We start from the raw sequence: 11,990 nt of genomic DNA, 5'->3' as shown, positions 1-11,990 counted from the left end.
CTGGCTGCAGGACAATGCAGCTGCAGCTCCTGCAGTCCTCTCCTAAAGCTGGAACATCCCGATGCCTACAGACTCTGTGAGTACATTCTCTGCTTCTCTCCTGTGTAGAGCAGCCAGGGGTGCCCAGGGCTGTCGTGCAGAGCAGGGTCCTGCAGCCCAGGGCGCTGTGCTGGGGCAGGGACTCTGCTGCCTGCCAGGGACAGCTCTCAGCCAGCCCTGGGAGCTGCTGCCAGCACTGGGGGACAAGATCTGGGTGGAAGGAGACAGCTGGTTAGGCTTGGAAGGGTTCTACTTGTATGGTGAGGATGCTGAATTGTTGAGGACTGCTTCCAACATGATGTTTAACTGCAGAACATTTCCAAGCAGGTTATCCAGGGAGCACAGTGAGGCAGGGGCTGCACAAATGGGGAAATCCTGCTTTATTAATCTACTACTCCGTGTTGCCTGGATGAGAATTTGCACATAGATATTAATCTCTATGTTCAGGTGGAGAAAAAAAAAAAAAAAAATTTCTCTCAGATCTTACTAAACCAGGAAGTGACAGAAATCAACAGAGGGCCCCTTGCAGGCAGCACCAGAATCACTTTTCCAGCCTCCTCAGGGTTGCTCTGAGGTTGCCATCAGAGCCCGCAGAGCCAGAGCTGCCCCTGGGCAGTGCCTGAGCTGGGAGGGCTCTGCAGGGCAGAGCTGAGCCCCCAGGGCTGGGCTGGGCTCTGGCAGCACTGGCAGGGCCCAGCCCTGGGCACAGGGAAACAGCTGCAGGCAGGGACAGCTCCAGGCAGCAGAGCCCTGGGCAGGCAGTGGGGGGAAAGTGCCACCAAGCTGGGCTGGGATATTGAAAGTCCTCTCCTTAATGACCTATCCCATGATCACTATTTTTACAGATCCCCATGCCAAGACACCACAAATGTCCAACAGCAGCTCCATCAGCCAGTTCCTCCTGCTGCCATTGGCAGACACGAGGCAGCTGCAGCTCCTGCACTTCTGCCTCTTCCTGGGCATCTCCCTGGCTGCCCTCCTGGCCAACGGCCTCGTCATCAGCGCCGCAGCCTGTGGCCACCACCTGCACAGCCCCATGTTCTTCTTCCTGCTCCACCTGGCCCTCAGTGACCTGGGCTGCATCTGCACCACTGTCCCCAAAGCCATGCACAATTCCCTCTGGGACACCAGGACCATCTCCTATACAGGATGTGCTGCTCAGCTCTTTTTCTTTCTGTTCTTCATCTCAGCAGAGTTTTATCTCCTGACCATCATGTGCTACGATCGCTACGTGTCCATCTGCAAACCCTGCACTACGGGACCCTCCTGGGCAGCAGAGCTTGTGCCCACATGGCAGCAGCTGCCTGGGCCAGTGCCTTTCTCAATGCTCTCCTGCACACAGCCAATACATTTTCCCTGCCCCTGTGCCATGGCAATGCCCTGGGCCAGTTCTTCTGTGAAATCCCCCAGATCCTCAAGCTCTCCTGCTCCAAATCCTATCTCAGGGAACTGGGGCTCATTGCTATTAGTTGCTGTTTGGTATTTGGTTGTTTTCCGTTCATTGTTTACTCCTATGTGCAGATATTCAGGGCTGTGCTGAGGATCCCCTCTGAGCAGGGACGGCACAAAGCCTTTTCCACCTGCCTCCCTCACCTGGCTGTGGTCTCCGTGTTTGTGAGCACTGCCATGTTTGCCTACCTGAAGCCCCTCTCCAACTCCTCCCAATCCCTGGATCTGGCCCTGTCAGTTCTGTACTCGGTGGTGCCTCCAGCCCTGAACCCCCTCATCTACAGCCTGAGGAACCAGGAGCTCAAGGCTGCAGTGTGGAGACTGATGACTGGATGTTTTCAGAAACATTAAATTGCTTGCCAATTTCTGCAAATCACTTGTAATATCTTGGATAATTCTTGTTGATTTGGTTGTTCTCCTGTGCTTTACTTTTTTAATATTGCTATAAAGAAAAGCCATTGTTTGTGCCATTTCTCATTTTGTTTCTCTCCACCTTCCCCTGTGGCCACAGACTGTGTCAGTGAGGGGCTTCACTCTTGGTGGTTTTAAAAGAACTCAAGGATCTCCCAGCCAAGTTTTCTGCAGAGATGCCCCTTTTGTTCCCTTCCCTGCAGCTGCAGCAGCAATGTCTGAGTGCAGAGCTGGGGGCAGATCAGGGCTGGCACAGCAGCTGTGCCCAGGAGCAGCAGCCCTTGGTGCTGCCAGTGCTGCTGCCGTGGCCCTGCCCCGCTGCCCTCCTGGCCCTGGTGTTGCTGTAAGGCCTGAGGGCTCTCGGGGCCGGGCACAGGGCTGGGGGTGGCAGTGCCGGGGCTGCAGCAGGGACAGGCCATGGGCACTGCTGGGGCAGCACTGACGCCTCAGGGCAGGGCCTGGGGGCTCCAGGCTCCTTGCCCAGGCTCTCTCCAGAACACGCCCAGGCCAATGCTCAGCACAGAAAAGCCCCGGGAGCAGCCCCAGGCTGGCCCTGGGCAGGCTGGGGGCAAACAGCAGGGCTGGGGCTCTGCAAGGGCCCTGGGGGAGATGGGAAGGAGCAGCAGAGCAGGGGCTGATCCATCCCCACCGCGCTGGACACCCCAGGGCAGCGTCCCAGAGCGTCCTCATGCACCTGCCAACAACATCCCCCCTGGGCAGCCCTGGCCTCTCCCCCAGCTCACACAGGGGCCGCATCCTTGCAGGCACAGACACGGCAGCACTGCCTCAGGAGCCCCTGTTTGCACTGCCCAGAGCAGGCCTCAGCACCCCCATGCTCTTGGTGTGGGGAGATGAACCTGAGGGAGCACAAATGCCATCAGCCCCTGGGGCCAGGAAGGGCTGGGCCACAGCAGGGAAACCACTCAGCTTTGGCGTTGCTGCCCGTTCCCGAGAGAAAACACAAACCAACAGAGTGTCAGTTTATGCAGTGCTTTATTTGAGGCCTCGGGGACCTGAGGACTAATGTCTCAAAGTCAGCGTCCCAAGTTGGTTACAAAAGATGCTGATCTTTTATACCTTTGTTACAAGTCTTACTTCATCAGCCTACGTGCAGTCTCCTACGTATTTTACTATAAACATTCACATTCATCTTACAGGTAACCTTTCTAAAGGCTATAAATTTTGCACGCCTGCTCTAGCTAAAATAAAGGTTAATTCTCTAAGCTTAACTCCCACCATAGAAAACATTTTATTGGTAACCATGTAATCATATTTCACAAGTAATTTGTATACCTATATGTACTACATGCTCTACTAAGTCCTTTAAACGTTGTTCCTTGCATCAGCAGATTCTCAGGCCTCATTTCTTAAGTTTGGTTCCCATGGGCCTGCACAGGGACCAACTCCTTAGCCTAACTACTGCTAACAGAGACCTTATGGCAACAACTCTCCCCTTTTGAGCATTCTTCAACCAGTTGCAAGGATGCTCAATTCTCTTCTTCATGCAGCAGTCTCTATATAAGATGGTGGTGGAGTAATTCTTGTCATGACTTCATTTCGGGTCATGGCCTTTATGACTCTTCTCGTATGCATCCTTTCCCTAAAGATCATTCCTAAGAAACAACGATATGCTACAAAAATAATCACAACCAAGATTATAATCATTATTGTAAGGGATTTATTGAGCTGTGGTAGACATGCCTCATGCTTTCATGGTCAGCATATCTCGTTTTATTTTAATTGTCTTACATTTTTATACACTTCATAACTAGCTTATACATATTGCAAAAGTATAGCTCTCTTATTGGCTCTTACACGTTGCTAAGTACTAATCTTACTGTTAGTGTTATTCTTATCTTTATGGCTTACTCTACATTCCTCAGGAAGCTTCTGCATTTTGTTAACTAAACCAGATCTGCCTCAATGACACTTTGACCTTTTAAACTTTTACTAGCCGCATAGTATATGTTCTTTGGAACGCAGCCATTCTTCAGTCAGGCTCTCTACACATTATTACATATTGAATGACAGAGGATATCCAACCAGAAACCTGGATCCCTAAAGAGCTAAATATTGCTCCAATCCAATTGTGTTCAGCATCTTCTTTGGTTTCCTGTATCTTAGACTCTGTATCATCCAATTGACTTATGTCTTTTTCTACTTCCTTTGTAACGTTTGGGATATGGATACAGCAATGATCTGTTCTATCATGTAGGTACCCGCAGACACCATGTTCCTTTAATAACAACATATCCAATGCCATTCGATTCTGTATAGCCATCCTACTAGTTGCTTGTAGCTGCAAATTCAAATCCTTAAACCCCTTTTTAGTGGCTGATGCTAATCTCTCAGTTTGTCCCAAAAGCCGGTAGAGCATTTCCCTATTTCTATAGGTCGATATGGGAGCAAATAATGATTCTAACATCCAACCCAATTTGACCCCTCCTGATGGTTCATGCCACTCATCTTCTGGATTTATTCCCTCCATGACCTCTCTTTTATTCCTCCTTCCTATGTCCAAATCTGTCAATCTTGATTGTTTCCAGAATGGGCATAATGTGGGCACTCCCAACGTTATTTGGGTTACCAATCCATCTATAGGTATATGTGTGGTCCACATTCCATGTCCCATGACCCATACTAAATTCCCTGGACTCCTTATGGTAGTAGTTTTGCAATTCACCTGCTTTTGTCCTTTTAATTCTCCTTTTATAGAGTGGTTGTATCCTCTACATTCACATCCCCATTTCAGCAAAATCTTCACTGGTACCAGCCCTACCTGCTCTCCTGGTGTATCACACGTAATTACCCTTGTACAATTCCATGACTCTACTTTCTCTGTCATTTTCCTATGACTTGTTTCTGCTGTCAGGACATGGGCATGTGTCTGGTTCTTTCTACCAGTCCATTGTATACACCATCCAATTTTCCCTAGATAACTATATGTTTCCAGCAAGCTTGGCCCCCAGATTGCTTGCCATGTAGTCCACTCTTCCTTGCCATCCTGGCAAACCACTTCATAGTAATATTTTGTAATGGGCATTTTATGTGATTGTACCTCATCATATTCACACCATCCTACATTTTTGAATCGTCCAATCGTGATAAGTTTGGAATTGGTTAAGGCTTCACAATCCCCTCTGCTTCCAGGTGATGACCACTGTTTGCGGAGAGTTGTTGTTTTAACTGTCCACTCAGTACGGTTATTGCAACTCTTTCCTACATTCCTTTGTCCCATTTCTGGTGATCGGAGGCATTTCAGTGATAGGAATAATTCTCCAGGGTATGGGATCCCCTGCTGCATGGGGTAAAGGTAGACAGCAGTTATGGATGACACATTCTGAGTTTTTCCAAAGTCTCGTATCAGTCCTACTACCAGATTTTCCTGTTTAGAGTTTCTTGGTAACCCTACCTCATTATCTACCTGCCGAGTCACTCTCATCTCATCTAGGTACATCATCGTTCTTGCATGTGCCCACTAATCATCCTGTGCTATCCAACACCAGTAAATGCCTTCATCTTTTCCTGGCTGCACATTCCTTACTATCAGGATAATTGATTCTCCTAATCTTCTTTCTATCTGATACTTCCCTCCAGATGTTAAATTTTTCCCAAACCACCATCTATACTCGGAAAAATGCTGGCCTTCTTTAACTTCACAAGTAAAAATCACATCCTTCCCTTTGGTCACTTGATATTCTCCATGTTGGGCCTTAATTTCAGAGCCTAAGTGGGCCCTTGCCTCCACCTTTCGTAACCCAAAATTCCCTTTCCCTCCACAAGACACTATGCACAGATATGCACCTTCTGTCTCTCTTATCTTTGGATCAGTATAATTCAGCCACCCCTTCCCATAAGTTCCCAGAGTCCACCAACTTATATTCCCCAGCTGTCTTTCCCATTGCTGATGTTTATTCTGTTTCCACCACTTGACTTGGATATCCTGATAACATTTCTTTTCCAATTTGAAGGTACAATTTATTCTCAAAGGAGGTCCGTCCCACATATCCACCTGAGTTGAGACTGGAGTTACATTTACAGCTACAGTTTTTTCACTTATTTTCCCAGTATCCCATGGTAAAACTGTCAATTTGAAACTCCCATAATCAAAGCTTTCTCTTATCCAGACTACACAACGATAAACGTCGCTGTCAGTTATTGTGACATTGGATAGTTGCAGGGTGGTATTTCCTTTTTGCTCATCCTCATCCCAAACCATAGTTATACCTGTATGAATTTGTTCTGCCCCTTGTCTCCTCCACTTTATATTGATTTCATCGGATCCAACTTTCTGGTTGTCCGTGAACAGACAGGTCATAGACACATTCATTCCTTCCATCATCACTATTTGGGTTCGAGTTCTGTAATAACTAAAAATTCATTGGTTAAAGGCAATAAACAGATCAGCAAGAACCCAACTGTCAGAATCCGATCTTGGGCTGGAACACCATTCGAGTGGGGGTTAACGGTTGAACTTCCCAACGGGTCGGCCCCTTCTTGACTCGGGTGTAATGTATCCAGTTGTCGATCCCCTCGACTTTTACTGCGGTGAAGGTGGTCATGATCACTTGTCGTGGGCCTTCCCATGTTTCTTTCAGAGGGTCTGTGTTCCAATTCTTCACATAGACCTGGTCTCCCGGCTGGATGTCATGGACAGGATTTTCCAGCGGCAGGGGTCTGTTCCATTGCAGGGCTCCTTTTAGGGCAGTAAGTACCTTATTCAGAGACAACACATAATTAAAAAGCACATCATTCCCTACTACATGAGGGTCTCCCTTTAATACTGTAGCATGATATGGTCTGCCATACAGTATCTCGTATGGACTTACTCCTATCCTCTCCCGGGGTTTAATCCTAATTCTTAACAAGGCTAATGGTAGGGCCTGAGGCCACTGGATTTTGGCCTCCTGACTGATTTTCTTAATCTGTCCTTTCAGGGTTTGATTCATCCTCTCTACTTGCCCGCTGGATTGAGGCCGCCATGGGGTATGCAAATTCCAGGTAACATCTAACAGTCGGGCGACTGTCTGTACCACTCCTGCCACAAAATGAGGTCCCCTGTCAGAAGAGATCCCTAATGGAACCCCAAATCTCAGAATGATTTCTCTCATTAATGTTTTCACTACTTCTTTGGCCTGATTAGTTCTGCAAGGGAAAGCCTCTGGCCATCCCGAAAACGTGCAGACATACACCAGCAGATACCTGTATCCTTGTGATCGGGGCAATTCGGAAAAATCTATCTGCCAATAATCTCCTGGCTCTGCTCCTACCTGTAATTTCCCTAGTTGTATCTGCTTCCTCACTATTGGATTATTTTTAAGGCACACTGGGCACATGGCATTCACTCGTTTAGCCATTGTTAACATCTGGTTAGAGATAATTTCCCTCTTCAGAAATTTTACCAATACCTCTGCTCCCCAGTGGCATTTATTATGCTCAGTTTCTAAAATCACCTTCATCAAATTGGTAGGGACCACTACTTGGCCAGTCCCAGTCACATACCATCCCATTGCATTCTTCTGGGCCTGGACTAGCTGTGCCAATTTCTCATCCTCAGCGGAATAACTGGGTTTTTGTCCCATATAAGGTTGTACTGGTCCTACCTTCGTTGGAATCAGCGCCATTTCAGTCCAGACCTTTCTAGCAGCTTTTCATGCGATTAAATCAGCCAGCCGATTCCCTCGAAAAATCTTTCCCTCATCTTTCTGGTGTCCTTTCACATGCATCACAGCCACTTCCACTGGCTTATACACAGCTTCCAGTAGCAGCAGGATCTCATTCCGATGTCGAATGGATGTCCCCTGTGAACTTAACAGTCCTCTCTCTTTCCATAAAGCCCCATGTACGTGCAGAACTCCAAATGCATATTTTGAATCTGTCCATATATTTACCTTTTTCCCACTGCTCAGGACCAGAGCTCTGGTTAATGCTATAATTTCAGCCTTCTGTGCAGATGTTCCTGGGGTGAGGGCCTTAGCTTCCACCACCTGCGTGAGAGTCACCACCGCATACCCGGCATACCTGGTTCCATTCTCTACGAAGCTGGATCCATCGGTATACAGTTCCCAGTCTGGCACCTCCAGGGGCACATCTCTCAGGTCCAGTCGGCTAGCGTACACCTGTTCGATGGTTTCCACACAGTCATGTGTTAATTCGCCCTCATTCTGCTCACTGCGGAGGAACTCTGCTGGATTGATGCAATTAGTCACTTTGAGCTCAACATCATCCTGTTCTCTGAGCAATGCATGGTATTGTAATAATCTGCTAGAGGACATCCAATGCCCCCCTTTTTGTTCCAAAACTGCCAGTACCATATGGGGCACAAACACCTCCATCTTTCTCCCCAGAGTCAATTTTCGGGCCTCCTGGATCAGTATCACTGTGGCTGACACTGCCCGCAAGCATGCCGGCCATCCTGCGCTCACAGTGTCCAGTTGTTTAGAGAAATACCCAACAGGCCTCTTCCACGATCCGAGGGTTTGGGTTAGTACGCCCAGGGCTAGTCGCTGCCTCTCATTGACGTATAGCTGAAAGTCTTTATTTAAATCTGGTAGGCCGAGTGCAGGTGCCTCTTTCAAGGCCTGTTTCAGATCTAGGAAGGCCTTCTCCTGTGGTTTGTTCCACTGCAGTTGAGACTCCTTTAAAGCTTCATAAAGGGGTTTAGCCATTAGCCCAAAGTTTGGTATCCAGAGTCTACACCAACCCACCATTCCTAAAAAGGATCTTAGTTCTTGGTGGTTTCAGGGTGTGGGTATTGCACAGATAGCTTCAACTCTATTGATTCCCAATTTCCTCCCCTCCTTTGAGATTTCACAGCCTAGGTATATCACACTCTCTTGGACTAATTGGGCCTTTTCCTTAGAAACCCGATATCCTCCTTGTCCCAACATATTCAACAGTTCTATAGTTAGGGTTAAACAGACCTTCCGTTGTTCTGTAGCCAGAAAGATGTCGTCCACATACTGGAGGAGAACGTAAGAGAAGGGTGATTCTCTTACCTGAGTCGTCTTCCATTCCTCCAGCTCTTTGGCTAATTGATTTTCAAAAATTGTAGGAGAATTCTTAAATCCTTGGGGAAGTCGTGTCCAAGTGAGCTGCCTTTTTCGTCCGGTATCTGGATTTTCCCATTCGAAGGCAAAATATTTCCTACTTTCTAATGCCAGTGGGATGCAGAAGAAGGCATCTTTTAAATCGATAACTGTAAACCATTGGAATTTCTCTGACACAGATGTTAACAAAGTATACGGGTTGGCCACCACCGGGTGAATGTCTTTGACAATGTTATTTATTGCCCTCAAATCCTGTACTAGTCTATACTTACCATTTGACTTCCTTACGGGAAAAATAGGGGTATTGAATTCAGATTCACATTCCTGTAATATTCCTAGCGTAATGAACTGAGCGATTAAAGGGGCTACCCCTTCCCGGGCTTCCAACTTTATAGGGTACTGTTTCACCCTAACAGGTTGTGCTCCCTCCTTTAATTCAATTACCACTGGCTGGGCTGCTTTGGATTTTCCTGGGACTCCTGTTTCCCAAACCCAAGGTACTACTGCCTGCTCTATTTCCTCTGAGACGGGGGTAGGTTCAACTTCTTTAAATACAAATAATTTGGACAATTGTTCATCTGGTATTTCCAGTTTAACTCTTCCTTTTTCAAATATTATTTTTGCATTTAATTGTGACAATAGGTCTCTTCCAAGAAGAGACTCTGGACAGTTAGGTAAATATAAAAACTGATGATCAAACGCCTTCCCTCCAAATTTAATATCTAGGGGCTATAAGAAAGCCCTTTCTTCCATTTTTCCCATAGCCCCCACAACTTGAATTTTAGTATCACTTAATGGTCCCAATTTTGTGTTTAATGCTGAATGTGTTGCTCCAGTGTCCACTCTTAATTCATGTTCTTGTCCTCCAATTTCTAAGGTTACTTTGAGATCCTGGTCTAGTCAGCTCTGATTCTGATAGTTTCCTAAAACAAATGCTTGAGCAACATCTGCTGTCCCTGAAGCGAAAGTTCCCATATTTCCCATAGTAGTTGCTCCGTTCCCCATTCCCAATCTCACTGGACATTCGTTTTTCCAATGCCCCATCTGCTTACAAAAGGCACATTGATTAATATCCAACCTTCTCTGGACCCCCAACATATTCCCAGCTCCCCCTCTTCCCTGACTTTGCAGAATTCTCCCGTGACTGATACCTCCTCTCCCTCTTCCCCGCCCCCTTCTATTATCACCCCCCACCGCCTGCTGTAGTACTGCTAACATGCTAGACTGTTGCCTTTTCACTGTTTCCTTTTCCCTATTATTATACACTTTCCAAGCAACTTCCAACATCTTCTCTAAATTCCTCATGTCCTCCCCTTCTAATTTCTGTAACTTCTTTCTAATGTCTTCCTGCGACTGCCCCATGAAAATCAAAGCCAATTGTAATTTTCCTGATTCTCCTTCCACTTCCAAATTAGTATATTTCCTGGCTGTCTCTTTCAGCCGTTCTAAAAATGCAGAAGGAGATTCATTTTTATCTTGTCTTACAGAATATAATTTAGACCAATTTAAGGTTTTAGGTATTCCAGTCCTAACTCCCTCAATCAGCAACTCTTGGTAGTCTCTAAGCCTTTTCCAACCCCTGTTTGTGTTCGGGACCAACCCAGGATCCTCTCTTGGCACCAGATCATTCAAAGTTCCCTCAGCCAGCTGCAACCGCACCATTTCCCTAGCTTTCTCCGTCATGACTCGTAATACCATCTCCTTTTCAGTGGAGTCCATTAATGTATCTAGTAAAACTTGTAAATCATTCCAATCCGGATTCTGAGTTTTTATCACCATTTTAACCACACGAGCCACTCTTTCTGGGTCCTCCCGATACGACCCGGCTGACTGCTTCCATATCATCAAATCGCCTGGGGAAAATGGGACTTTAATCACTACTTTCTCTCCTTGCGCCCCCATCGCTTCCCTCAATGGGGCCATTAATTGAGGGTCCTCCCGACCCTTTTTCCCTTTTCTAGTTCTTTCAGCTAAGGGAGTTCTCGGCTTCTCCTTCACCTTTCTCGCAGGTGACTCTTGAGTATCACTTTTCCCCGAGTCCCAGGAAACCACTTTCTCCCCCCCCCCACATTCTGCTCCATCCTCTTCTTCAGAGGATTCTAAAGGGGGGGCACTAGGGGATACGAGCAATGAAATGTCTTCCTCTGTACTCATTAACTTACTAATGCACTCATCACATTTACTTCTATTTTTACATCCTAAACAACCATCTCCATTCTCTGTCTTTTGCAAGATCATAATTCCACGCTCCTTTTGCCACTCTGGTTTGTTTTTGAGAGCATAAAACAAATCAAGATAAGGTATTTCATCCCATTTCTCATTATTCTGTAAAAAGCACATCAAAGGGGTTATAACATCAGAGTTAACAGATCCATTCAAAGGCCACTCTGGGCCACCAGTTTCATATAGCGGCCATTGATGATTACAATAATCAATCATTTTACTTTTATGTAACTCTTGGTGGAATCCTTCCTTTTTCCGCCTTCCCAGTAAACATCCCAAGGGGGAATTCCCTGGGACCTTATCATTAGATTGTACCAAAGTCTTAAAGGTTTTAAACGGCATCATCTCTTTTTTCTTTTTTTCTTCTCTTTTTTTTTTTTTTTTTTTTTTTTTTACACTTTAAGTTGCTCACACACACACACACACACACACCCCAATACTAATACTAATACCAATACCAATACCAGTACCAATACCAATACCAATACCAATACCAATCTTGCCACTTCTCGTCGCCGCGAGGGGCAAGAGCTGAGCCTGCGAGGCTTTCGCCTCGTCTGACGGTCGGCGCCTAGGCTTCCCAGACCATAGACGTCTTTAGCCCAACCCTGCGGGAATCGCCGTCCCGTCTTATTAGGCAGGCACCCAAACCTTAAAAAAAAAATAAAATAAAGCACCTTTCGGACTTACCTTCTCACAGTCGTCCGTCAGGCGCGGGGTCGGGCGCGGGTCGATGACTCCCCAGAAATCACCTGGTGCCGGCGTGGAGTTGATCAGCTCGCGAACCGCCCCAGCCACCTCCGGAGGTCCTGCTGCGGT

General features: G+C 46.7%; 1 pseudogene across 1 annotated transcript; it reads left to right on the top strand.

Moving 5' to 3' along the window:
• The first annotated feature begins 907 nt into the window (after window positions 1-907).
• On the top strand, window positions 908-1,839 carry LOC310920840 (olfactory receptor 14J1-like; annotated as a pseudogene). The gene has a single exon. The product of its transcript is annotated as an olfactory receptor 14J1-like (transcript).
• The last annotated feature ends 10,151 nt before the right edge of the window (window positions 1,840-11,990 follow it).

The sequence above is a fragment of the Zosterops lateralis genome (assembly GCF_965231275.1).
Source record: "Zosterops lateralis genome assembly, chromosome: 32".
NCBI classification, from domain to species: domain Eukaryota; kingdom Metazoa; phylum Chordata; class Aves; order Passeriformes; family Zosteropidae; genus Zosterops; species Zosterops lateralis.
The sequence above is the reverse complement of the archived record's forward strand: the minus strand, read 5'-3'. Positions and strand labels throughout refer to the sequence as shown.